Below are 14,016 nucleotides of genomic sequence, written 5' to 3' on the forward strand. Positions count from 1 at the left end.
ATATAAATAAAATATTTGATATACAGGCATGCACTTCTTGTATCCTAAACGAGTATCACTACAGTTGGAAATACTATCCAGATGTACTGTAGGATTTAATTCATGTTATAGATTGCGTTAACTCGTTTTGTTTGGTTAATAGACCAAGCCTTTGACTATAGTAGGTGTTTGGTTGGCAGGTGCTTCCATGTCCATGACAACTCCACTGGGCGTTCCGGCTGTTCCAGGATTGGACCACCTTGACCCTGTATCGTCCTGCTTGTCTCTACTCCTCACTGAGAGCGCAGCAGATGTTTCTAATATTTTAACCCCGTCAATATTGTTCTAAAATCCTTGGAAACACAATTGGGGCGAACAATTATACCTGGAGCTGGAGACAAAGTTTGTTGCCCTTGGCTTGTTTGCTCTTTTTGAGTTTTCATTGAAGTGAACAGAGACATTATTAAATTTGGGGGGGAAGTATGGCTTTCCACAACTGCAGCGAGTTAGAGAATTGAGAGGTAAGGAGGAAAGCAATTAGCAATACGCTGTTAAAATGGGATCAGGAACACTGGCAATGTTCTGGTTGATTCCAAGCTATTAAGACAGGGGGTTTTTATTCTCCTTGCTCTACCCAGCACCTGCCAATTCTCCTAACACTTTATTCATTTATTATAATAGATGCCAGAGTAAAAACACTTCCAGATGTGCTTTCCATATCCTTTTTAATTGTTTCATCTGCAACAGAACCAGTCCAACACCAGTGTTCTGTCCCAAAGGCTTACAGCAAATTGAAATAAGCAAAAGCACAAATTGCTTTGACCCGTTCCCTCCACCCCCCCCCCAACCCCCCAAAAATTAAAATATTTTGAAATGCTTGGTAACTTGTTGACTGTCCCAGTTTGCAGTCCATTCTCAAAACTTTTTAGCACGCGTTTGGTTTTTGTTAAACTTTTACAAGAAAAAGCATCTGTTTTTTTTTTCACTGTATGCTTTCTATAAAACTATTTGCTCAATACTGCGCAACACTTTTTACAGGGTGTGTCTGTGTGTGTGTGGACTGTACACTGCCCTTGCTGTAGCCTTGAATCCAGAGATGTTCGGTCTGAAAGACGTTCTGAATTCATCAGGTTTATATACTATTAAAATGAATCCAAATAATCCTCTCTTTCACTCGTAGCTCAGAAGTTTGCCCTGCAGCAACAGCCAAATCAACTCCAGTAATTACTAGAATATGTGCCTCTCTGGAAGACTGTTGACCAGAGCATTGTTCTATAAATCGGTTAACAATAATTTATAACAGGAATCCAGTAGATGAGATTAATTCCTGTATGGGAATTTCAAACATGTACCTGAACATATATTGATAATACTGTAAATCTGTGTGGTAAAGAATTGATAACTAGTAATGGTTCCTACTGTCACTTAATGAAATGGTCTTGTTTGCATTGTGTCAGCCAAGCTTTTTGCATATCTTTTGCATCAACATTAAAACATAACATTGGAGAGAATAACGGTGTAAACTAGGGTCGTTACAATTAAACTTGCTTCAGTTAGTTTACGACTACTAGTAAACGTTTAGCCATCCACATGGTGACAGCATCAGCTGTAGTTGTTTCCTGCTGTTAACAAGTCTTCTGATGAAGCTGAATGCACAGAAGACTATAGTTAACAGCTAGGAATTATATTTTCGAGTACAACTTAATTGTGGGACAGCTTTAAATAATATCATTGGTTACAGTTCTTCCTTTCATTTCCAGAGTAGTAGTCCTGTCCGCCTACCATGCCAGTGCCACTGCAGATCTACAGCACTGTTTCTTATGAATGTTTTTTTTTCTTTTTCTTTGTTTTATTTTTACTAACTGGCTTTTATCTTAGTTTTTTCTAATTTTACAATTACACTGTATTTTTTCTTTTAATTCCAATTTTTTTTTAGACTCTTAATTGTTCTATTTTCACAAATATATTTTTTATTACAATCAAAACCACATTTTTTATCTCTTTTTTAAAAAAATGTCTTGTGTGTGTGTGTGAAGCACTTTAGGATCCTTGCGATGAAAGGCGCTATAGAAATGTGAATTATTGCTGTAGTTGCTGCTAACGCTGCCCTCCCATGATCCTCCAGTCTCAATCTAATTTAGAGAATATTTCCATGGTAACCGTATCCGTTTACAGGGACTGATACCATCTCCAGGACCCCGTGACAGACAGAAAACTACCCAGTGTGCAGTTAATAACATAAACCCCTGGAGAAGGAGGAGCCGTAGCAGTAAGGGAGAGAGAGAGGGTGAGTAAGGGAGGCCAGCCTGTGTGCCGAGTAATTGGGACCATGTGAGCTTTCTCGGAGCAGGAGGATTAGCAGAGGAACGGAACTCTCCCAGCCTGGAGATCTCTTTCAATTGGATGCGCTCTGGGCAGGAGAGGGGGCTCGATGAGAGCTTGGAACAAGAGGCCGAGTCGTGTTGCCATCATGACTCCCGGGGGAGGTTGGAGGGGTCGGGTTTAAGCGGTGTTAATAGAAGGCAACGGGCTGCACAGGGACGCTGTTCCATAAACCAGTCATGTTTGCTGCTATGTTTTATTTTTTTATTACATTTTTTATTTTGAGCTACAATTTCTTTCTCTTCTTTGTCGGACCAAGCACAGGTAGCTTGTGCGCTCCCCAAATTCAACATCTCAATAAAAAACAAATCCAGTTCAGCTCAAAATTAGTTTAGTGGCCTCTACCAGGCCCTCTAGTGTTATCCACATCACAAACCCCCACACAGTAGTGAGTCTCTGCTCTGTTCAGACCATAGAATGCTGTGAGAATGTTAACCCTTGACCCTAGCACTATATGTTTCAGTTCCATTCACATATAGCTGATTAATGGGTTCACTTATCTTTAGGATTGCAACCTAAAATCAATGTTCTTAGCTTAGTCTCACAACACAGCATCTGGTAACGCAAACTACATTGTAATGAAACTGTAATAACACAGTAATTACACATATGATTGTGTAGTTACAATGCAACAGCATGCTTAATTACACATGTAAAATGTAGCCAGTTGTCTTTTGAAATGACACCTTAATTACACAAGCAGTTGCGTATCCCCTTCAGGTCACTGTGTGTATAACTTTCCTATCTAATGTATCTTTTATAATTCATATATGTGTTTCTTTTTCAAAGTTATGCCAGGGCAACTTCTTGAGCTCCATAGAGTTTGCACAAACTGTTACAAAATATGTTCAATGTAATTTGCATGTAATCACGGATGCAATGGCAGTGTAGTCAGCAAATGTAGTGTTTTTGATTGCTATCCACCAGGAACTCAATTGGGGTTCAGGCTGGATTTTTACTGGGCTGTTATTAATAACATTATGGGTATGTACAGTAATTATAATAATCTCCAGAATAGAAAAAAAACAACAACAGCCTGGCATTGCAGAATCTCCGTGCCAAAGATATGAAGATAGTATAGTTCACTTGGAATGCTGAGCAGTGCTGAGCAGTGATCCAGTCTCTAAACCTGGCTACATTTTATAACAGATTCACCAAAAACAGCCCCTTTCACACTGATGGCTATAAAGTGCCAGAAAGACACGTTTAGGAACTTGCAGCTCCCTTAAATCAACACCAGCAAGTTTTTCTAGCACCTCTCACTACTGATTACTGTACCCAGTGTGGGGAAGCTGAGCAAGACCTCCATCCATTCATGCAGAAAAAAACACTTTGAAAATATTATTATAACAACAGTTAGGTGAAAACATAACAGGCAGGCGGAATCGCTTAGCTGTGCTCTGGAAGGAACAGGCCCTGCGCACAAGTTGGTAAGATATTTATTTACCTTCTCCCCCGGAGGACAATCAGCAGGGCATGCTGTTAAACATAAGACAAATTAAAGCCGGACTCGTCTGGCAACTCTTTCAGTGCAACAGATCTACAGTTATGTTATCTGGCAGGAATGATTGATACAAGCAGGAGCACTCCAGTGGATGGAGTAAACACAGCCCCACAAAGAATCGCTTCATTCTGCCCGCTCCAATTTTGCAGGGAGCGTTGTACGAGGCACTGTTAGGAGGCCCCCCTCTGGTGTTTTTGAGTGCTGTGTTTATTTTATTTTCTTTTTTCTAAAACGATACCGCAATGTTCTCATTTGATGATATTTAGCCGCGACGCTTCATTTTTCTTCTGTTTTCTTATTTTAAGCAAAGGTGAGGATAAACGGTTTGGTTTTTGTAATAGGTATCGTCAGGTTTGTATTGACTCGGATGGTCAAACTGTGCTCAAACTGAAATAATGTTGGTTTTAGTATGTACAGTAATGTGTGCGCTATACCCTGCTTTGCCTCTTTAGGGATGGGCTCTGATTTGCCCCGATCACAGCCTTGACACAATGTGGCATGGACTCCACTCCAAGGTGCACCAAGCAATGTTAACAAGCCCATTCAATAATATTTGACTGGTGCACAGAGGTAGGCTGTGGATCGCGATGACCAATGCGCGATTCAAGTTCATCCCAAACCTGCTCAAATTGGACTGAGATCCGGGGATTGGGGTGGAAAACAGAAGCCTGTCATGTGCTCCTCAAACCATCCACACAACACGTTACCAATGGACTTTTATTTTACCTAGGCTAACATATTCACTTTAACACAGACCCATACCCAACCCTTGTCCTTTGCCGTCACTATGAACAGCAGAAACTGTGTAGTTCTCTTTGGAAACAGTCAACATGATTTTAACATCCACAAAAAACATAACCTGCCTTCCAATAACAACAATCCTTTCATCGTCGCACCATACAGCGGTTAAAATGGCGTACTGTCTCTTTAAACGGTGCTCTTCATGTGTAAAGGACCAGGATCCAGCAGTGCTGGGGTGAGTTAATTGTGTGTTTGTGTTGATACTGGGGTCTCTCACTCTCTCTTCCAGAACTGCGCTCTTCACACTAGCAGGTTCCCTCTGGGAAGAGGTGCCCGAGACACAGGCTAGGCCATACATCTCTGTCAAAATCTCTATGAATAAATTAACCTTTTAAAGATTAGTGCACCCTAATACCGCAGGGTTTTTAAAACAGAACAAACGCTGAAAAATGTTTTGTCAAACCCTCACCAGGCTGGTGTCAGGCTGCCGAACGAAAATTTGAAGATGCAGCATCCCTTTTATTTTTTCTTTCCTTGCACAGTTTACCGTGGCGCACTGTGTAAGCAGAGTGAAGCACGAACAAGGGTATCAAAGGCACGGCACTGCAAAGTGTGATTATATGCATGGTACCAATTTTGAATGGCAATGCAATAGTTCATTAATATGGGTGCAGCTACTAAAATATATATATATATATATATATATATGTACACCTTCCTCCAGAGATTCAAATAATAACCAATAAATTTATATTTATATCTATCCATCTATATTTGCCATGGTTAGATATATTTATGATGCCCTTCAGTTCATTTATTGATATTATATGAATATGCTTACATTCCTGTTTATTTAAAAAATCTAAATTATTTAACTATTCATGACTCTTAATAGTGCCTGTTCCTAAATTACTTAATTGCTTAATTATTCTAGTCGCAGCATTGAGGTGGAAGTCTCATTAGCGAGTAAATAATAATTTCTGGAAGCAGTGTCATTTTTGTGCATGCTACAGGAGGCAGCTAAACGAAACGCCAGTGATTCATTGCCAGACAGAGTCATGTTTTAGTTTTCAGTTTTGTTTGTGCTTACAAGAGAAAGGAATCCAAACCGTATAGACAATTTAAACTTTTCGGCCATATCCATTTAAATATGTTTCCTACAATATCATTCAACAAAGCCCTGGGAAGTTCTCATGTTTTTACAATGAAGGTCATTCTTGTGGCCTCCACTGCTGCTCCAGAGCGACGCAGCGTCTCCCCATAGCAGAGGCCCAGTACGGATTTGCAGGCCGCTGCTGATCACTGAGGTTGCCGGAGAGGAGATCTGGCCCTGGCTTGCTTCCAAGCGCCCTTGGGCTCTGTCGAGGGGTGTGTGAGTGTGAGCGTGGAAAACACTATGCCGAAGGAAAATGTGGCACTCTCGTCCCAGAACTGAAGCAAAACATTTGTAATGTCCGAACTGTTTCAAATGTAGGATTAAACACGTTTAAAATGTTACATTTTAACAGACTGGGAACTAAATCGGAATAGCCATCACCAGATATTACTGCTACATATTTAACCCTCTAAGGGATTTGTGTCCAGCCAATAAAATGAGGATACCTTTCTTATTTTTGCAATGAGGTGCACCAAACAGGCTTTAAAATGTACTGACAGGTTTGATCTGGTCATCCAAATTGTCAGTTTCTTCCTTGTGATACCCGAGTCACTCTCAAATGTATTTGAAGAAACCATTTGAACAACTGCTGAATTCCTTGTGTACAGTTAGGAGTTCATTGTATATGGAAAAGACTGAAGGAAATGTAATAAATAGACCTCCACTGTGTGCTATATACTCACTCACTATATAAATGCCTATATCTGGCCTGAAAACGTTTAAACTATTACCACACCTAATTTCAATTTTAGTTCAGTTCAGAATGTTTTTCATCTTTATATCTCCAAGCATATGACATTAAGGAATGTATATACAATGTGCCATCGCCCAATGTAAAATACAAAAATGCCGTTCTGTCTCAATTCTGGTCTCTTATTTTCTCTATAAAGGACCATTCAAGTGAGTGTAATAACACAGTGATTAACACATTGCTATAAACACTATATACCACATCTTCCATTATATCGGATGGAAATTTGTTTCACAGAATTGGTAATTGTTAGTAAGAAATATAGACGTTTGACACATCAGCCAGACGTTTGCTCCATGTGCAGCTTGCTTTAACAGCAGTTATTTATCATATGGACCATGTTTAAGTAGATAATGAACATTCGCTTGGGAGGTCTTTGATAAACTATCCTTGAAATCATTTCGGATCGGGTTTGATTCCCTCTTAAAAGTAACAGATGGGACTTTAAAGTTACAATTGCGAGCATAAAGTCCTAGAAATCACTTCAGTGTGTTTGATGGCAAGTAACATATTAAGTCAATATCGAATGACATCCATATTAAACAGTAATTGGATGATTCTTTGTTCTGTTAGATTCAGTTATTGAGCCTCCTAAAAAGCGAACCATCCAAATTAACAAATTATTTCCCCATGTGTAAAAATATGCAGGTTCAGTTTGAGGTGTTCTTGTACATAATAGTTGTAATTAGCAATGTCTTGTATCTTTAATTTAAATTTCAATGAATTATCCTATACTATTATGCTGTCTTAGAATTATCATTTTTTAACAATATAATCATTTTTGAAGTTTAATAAAAGCAAAAACACTTTAAAACTGGAATCTGTCTTAGACATTATGAAAAATAATCTTTCCAACATTACAAGTAGACTTTAATCACTGGTATTACTGGAAATACAAGTAATATCATTAATATACAAGTTATGTATGTAATAAGACATCTAAAGCATGATATACATGCTTACAATTTTAAATCGCTATTTCTTTTACAAATAATGAAAGCCTGTGGTCAGAGGCGCTGGAACAATTCAATGAAAGCCATTGAAGAAAACTGTAACCCTTGTATATGATGGAAGCTATGCAAAGCCATGCTTCCGCACCCCCAGCACCCCTAGTTCCAGCACCCCTGCCGGTGGTACAGTGCATGCACACCCTTATCAAATGGTACATTTTCAACGTACTCTATATTTTCAGTTTACCCAACATAAACTATTTTCCCCCGTGAAAGAGATGATTGTGTAGCAAATAATATCTGTGTTACAGAAAACATTCCAATGGACGAAAATAAAACTAGCACAATTCAATCCCTTGTCAATGTCTCCTTTCTGAACAGAACATAAATATACAACAGTTTGCCACTTCTTGCACATAATTAGAGGCTTCCCAGTGTAAACCCTTTTTCCTAAAGTTCTAGTTGACGTGACCTTTGACCCAGAAGGAAAGCTGATCAGGTTGGCCAGACAAACTTAACGATCTAATCAGCCGGGAGGTCAGAAAGGCAACACATGGCTGGCTTTAGTTAAACAAAAAAAAAACAGAAAATCTCTTTTCCTGCCAGCAAGTGGCGCCACAGCCCAGTCTTTTCAAGCCCAGCGCACACACAGTCCTGGCTCAGTGAGTGTAAGACCGCCACACTTGCTAGCCTGTCGGTCGCACACCCAGGCAGCAGCCAACATATGGAAATGTTTGATTTGATATAGTGTCGTTTTACATTGCAGAAATGAGCGTATGTATTTTTTTTTTTTTTTTTTTTTAACCCGCAGAGTGAGAAATTTGATCTGGGGTTACTACCAGTGATTTAAATGGAAAACAGACTTTCATATTAAACCATTATCTACAGGTACAGGGGAGATGGAGGGGGATGGAGGGGAAGGGAATTTTGGAGGGAGAGGTAAATCTCACCCCCCCCCCCCCCCTCCCCCCTAAATTTGATTTATATCAACAGTACTATGTTTCTGCCCTTCATTCTGGCCTTATGCCCTCGAGTCAAACCGACATGCTCTGCAGACACTGTGGGCAGCTCAGCACAGTGGCAGAAATACCCAGGAACCTTATCAAAAAACACTACCACTCCATTACTAACCCAAGCCTACATCTGGAGGAGAGGATTTCACAAAAACATTAGGCAAGGAAAAACGAGACTGTGAGCAAATGGCAGTTAAAAGCACAAGCTTCTACAGAAGCACACTTGTTTATTCATTTATACATTTGTGTATTTATTTATTAAAAACAGACATGACAAAACACTCGTTTTGGTACATTTATAACCTAGTAGGTCATAAAGGCACTGACAGAATATGATCAACGTCAAGTAGTAAATGCAACAGTGCTACAAATCTTTTGCTAGTGCCAAGTACTTGAGTATGAGGCTTTGGTAGTATAGCAGACGTATAACTGTAGTACCTCAGCAGTGCCGCGTCTCATAAGTGAACCTTTGAGCTGTTTGTAATTTCTTCTCTGGTATCATCTCAATATCTCATGCGGATTTAAGGCAGTAATAGATTCATTTGATTAGAATATTTAAACAATCTCTCACAAAGAGGCCTATTCAGTCAACAGCACATCACTCCTATTCAGTTTCATGAAAACAGATTCCCTTACTGTTCGTGACGCAGCGATATTAAAAAAATATACAGTATATATATATATATTCAATTTAAGATTTTGGAAAAACACTGCAGGGTGATCTTTGCATAGTTCAGGGAGACGGTTTAAATTTTAAAAGAAAAAAAAAAAGCACAAAAGAACCATTGAGGGTATTGAGATACACATCACCAGAGCCAGACCGCCGATAGCCACATACCTATGAATGTGGTGTTCTACTCTTGGTTCTTCATATGCTGTATTACTGTATTCAATGCAAAGCCTTTGCTTGTATAACACACTACTTGCTCTGCATCCTGTGTCCTTTACCACCTTGTGTGAAATCCTATAGGAATTCCAAAAGAATAAGTAGGATTTATAAAGGATTTAAACAACTGTTAAATAATCCTATACTCATACAGACCGAGGCACTTCCCTATAGGATTTGTAAAGCGAAGGTCTTGGACTGAATAAAATACAGTCTTAAGGTCCATAAAACTACAGTGTATAGGGTAGTGGCCTAAAGGGTACAATGAGAATAAACAGTATACTGCAGGAAAACATTTGTTTTGATCTATATACTCTAGGATTTTACTGGGACAAGGGACTGTCCTATTGGGAATTTGCATTTAAAGAAATATATTTAAAAAAATATTTCGGGTGCTAAGACAGAGTGGAGCTGTTCTTTTCAAATCCAGCAAGATACCAGCATTCTAAAATCACAAATAAAAAACACATTCATAAAGAAATACATTTTTTGAATAACTTCCCAAATTTTAGTTTGTCTTCGACGTCAGTTCACAAAAGTGTACCTCTTAAAATAATGAAAGGGGCCAGACTAGCCACTAAGCTTTTAACACTCCCCCCCTACCCCAAACACACCAATAAGGGTGTCCATCGTACAGTATTTCATCTTAAAAATGAATATGCTGCAATTGTTGGTGCATAAAACATTCATCCTGACATTTCCTCTTGTGCTGTATCTGCAGTGTGCCAGAAAAGCAGAGTTATGAGGTTTTGACAGCGCACAGAGGATAGGGCTGATGTGTTTGACTGTTTTCAGCTGTAAAAGGCCATTAAAAGGTGATTGTTAACCCAGCACAAAACCAGGCCAAACCAGAATTGGAGTTCTTTCTAGACAGAGCTCTCCAGTATGACCCAGGTCATCAGAAACTTGCAATGCCAGTGCCAGCAGCGCAGAGGGATTTTACTGTGCGTGCTAGAAACATACAGAGCACTCTGTGGTTAATACAACACAGCAATAACATTAGTGACATTTCTGGAGCAGCTGGTGACCCTGCCTTAGAAAGCCAGCCAAATGGTCACTGGTTGCAGCTATTAGCTACTGGACTTGTTACTCCTGAGACATGAGCAGGAAGAGCTAAACAAAAAAACAAAACGCTATAGAAAAATACAACTACTCGTAATGCAAATTAAATACCGGATTTAGAAATCGGGTTTACTAAGCTAAACACGTGGCATTTTGACAATACTTCTCTGTGTTCTTTTCCTTTAAACAGCCTAAATGGGATGCTTCATCTCGCAATCAAAACGAGTCATACTGTGGAGCGCAAGGAGTCATATACTGTAAGGCTGAAGAGTTATTTCTGAGTTAAACAATGTGTGACTTACAGAAAGGAAAGTGGTTTTTCGCTGCATTTCCCCACTGTAATGGTAGTGAGTGGTACGACTCCATATGAAGTGTTAATGATATGATCCAGTGGTAGAATTCAATTGCTATGTACCAGGTTGCCCCAGCCTCTCATACCAAATGCATCATTATCTTTAGGGCTTCCTAAAGGCAGGCAACTACCCCACTAAACACAGCCAGGAGCCCAGACAGCTAACCCCCTATATCAAGAAGAGGATGTGTCACTTTCCTCCCAAATAGCATGGCAAGAATTCCTTTAAAGAAAAACAAACAGGCCTGTCTTTGTAAAGCATGTGACGCACAACTTCTCAATATCTCTTAGTGCTGCTGCCTGAAAGACGCAGGTCCTGCAGTGAACTACAAACCACTGTTCAGAGCTACCTCTTCCCAAGTTTCATTTGTTTCCTGATCTTTTGCTTGCCTGGACCTCGACTGGCTGTCACCTTGCCGGTCATGCTCTGTCGCTCACAGCCTATTGGCTAGAGGCAGATTTATATCTCGCTGTCACAGCCAATCGCGCGCCGGCGTCGCTCACGCCACTGTTTAGTTACAGTGACAAACATGCTGATTAGAGAGGCCCAGTGATTTATGGGTATTTGCTGAAGAGGAACACGGATCATAATGGAGTGACACCACTGAGCAGCCAGCTCCGAGGTCGATTGTAGAGTTCTGCCACAATTAAAAAGGTCAAGACAAATCCGTGGTACGTTTTGTGGGGAATTGACTTGATTTTAGCTGCTCCATCACTGCGGGTCTATTGATATGGTGCAGGCTCTTTTCAGTTCATTTCTGACACTAGGCTTCAGGTATGGGAGTATCAATGGGACCCAGCAGTTCTTGGGTGTCCAGTCCAATAATGCTGCATGCACTGTGCAGGTTGCTGATGGACAATCCTAGAGAGGCCTGACACATTGACACACGAAACTGCAGTTCTGCGTTTTTATTTCATTGGCTACCGAAATGCACAAGCCCAGAAGCCAGGCACACACCCACGCAAGTGGTTCTTTCTGTGTGTGTGTGTGTCTGTGATTCAGCCTATGTGGTCTACACCAGTTCCTACTGGAGACCCGAGTCAATTCAAGTGTTGACAGCTTACTCTGAAAATATCCACTTCTGTTGCAAATCTGCTTTCTAGCTTTGGTGTTAACCATGTGCAGGAGCGTGGAAATCGAGAACACATACAGCTTTCTGCTGTGGCAATGCTCAAGCCATTTACATGGTTGGTATATTTTGTAAGCTCTTTTATACCTGAGCTAACCCACCTCGAAGATCGACATATCATTTTCTGCATCAAAAGCAGCTTTTACAGCAGAACGCTTTTGTGTTTTTTCTTGGGGGTCTGTTTCTGGGATCATTAGATGATGAATCTGTGTGCATTTCTATCAGGCATTTTCTTTGCAGATAAAAAAATAAACAAGTGTTGCAAATGTTGCCAGTCTTTTTTTTTGCATGCTTTATTAATGACATGTGCAGCAATTAATTATGCATTAAACATGGAACTATATATACTTCTAATTATATATACTATCATAGAATATACTGTATATACAGTGATGGCTTTTCAATATTATTACAGACATGATACTCAGCCCTAAGAGCTACCCACTGAAATGTTCAAACAGGCTAATGAATTTTAACACTAAACTATACTAGGATTGAGATATCTGGCCAAAGGTCAAATGCTAGGTTAGAGTAAAGCATACTTACTTCCTCCCCTCCATCTCCCACTCTCCATCTTCTCACCCCTCCCTCTCCCCAGCTCTCTCTCTCCTCCCCCACTCTCTCTTTCTGACTGGTCACATTGTCAGGTGTTATTTGGAACTGGATGCCGCGATAGTGAAATTCACCAGCAGCCCCGGGGCAGTGAATCATTTTCTCTGTATTTAAAATGCTAGCATGCAGAACGCAAGCTGAACGTGCTGCAGGCTAATTAATGAGTAATCCAGAATGGCTCCATCCATAACGCCCCATGAAGAACCTGACTGGGGCAGGACAGGGCTGGCTGCAGGTGACACAAAGCAGATCTGTCTGTCTGGCCGGGACCTGAAGATGAATTTACTTAACGTGCTTCCCATCCACTTCCCATTTACAGTGGCTTCACTAGACCTTCCCCATTGTGTACCACAGAAACATATTGGGATACAGATGAATAAATGAATCAATCACACACACGAATAGTCTCTGTAAGTCGCCTTGGATAAAGGCGTCTGCTAAATAAACAAATAATAATAATAATAATATATAGACCCCTGTATGTGAAACAAAGTGAAACAAAGCTGTGGTCCAGGCAGGCAACTCACTTTAACCTTAGATCAAATCATCAGTCTAAGAGCTAGTATCTGATTTGTCCTTCAATAAACAATACATCCCATGATTGGCATGGAAGGGATTTATATCGTCTCTCAATCTATTATGTCCCCATTTTGCATCAGAGTTTGCCTCCTCCTCCGCAGCCTTCACCTGCTTTTTGGCTTCGTATAACGGGGGAGGGCAGTTATCCTGCCCCCCTGCCCATGGCTTACCTACGGTCAGCCTCTCCACTTATCTGCGAGAAAGGCGAGGCCAAAGAATGATGTCGTGTAAAAATATGTATAATGTAGTAGTGTTGTCTAGTCTAAGCTTTAATCTATCGCATGAGTTTCCTGACAAATGTTATTCACAGCAGAGTTAGAAGTAAAGTCTTTTGACCACCTATATCCCAGGAAACAGCAACACTATTTGTGAACCCCCTTTGAAAGGAGGTGAGAGAGAGAGAGAGAGAGAGAGAGAGAGAGAGAGAGAGAGAGAGAGAGAGAGGAGGACAGGGCATGGGGAGAGCACTGCTGCACCTTGAAGTTTTGAAAAGGCCATCTCTTGGTTAAATCTATTACCAGTGTGTTGTTAATCGAAAGCTGCCCCTCTGGCACTTCGTTCTGGATTTTCTATTTATTGGGTCCTCAGCTTCCTGAACTTCAAATCCACGCTGCTGTTCCTCCCTCCACCAGCTTCGTTTAATTAGCAAAACATTTGATGCGGAAAATTGACATCGGCTTTCAAAGTTCTCTCTCCCCCCCCTACCCTTTCATTTTGCCTCCCCCCAGCTCCCAAACCCCAGGGGGTCCCTGCAGTAAGTCTCTCCGTCTACCTTTATCTTCTCCAAATTGAAAACAAAATAGCACAGAGCTGTAGGTGCAGCTTGGATCGATCAGGCTGGTGCTGATTCAGGGTTTGGTTGGATTCGCTAATAGATTTTTAAATAGATTTGTTTCAAAGTCATTTTTTCACATAAAAT

Source organism: Acipenser ruthenus, chromosome 27 (assembly GCF_902713425.1).
Source record: "Acipenser ruthenus chromosome 27, fAciRut3.2 maternal haplotype, whole genome shotgun sequence".
Lineage (NCBI taxonomy): Eukaryota > Metazoa > Chordata > Actinopteri > Acipenseriformes > Acipenseridae > Acipenser > Acipenser ruthenus.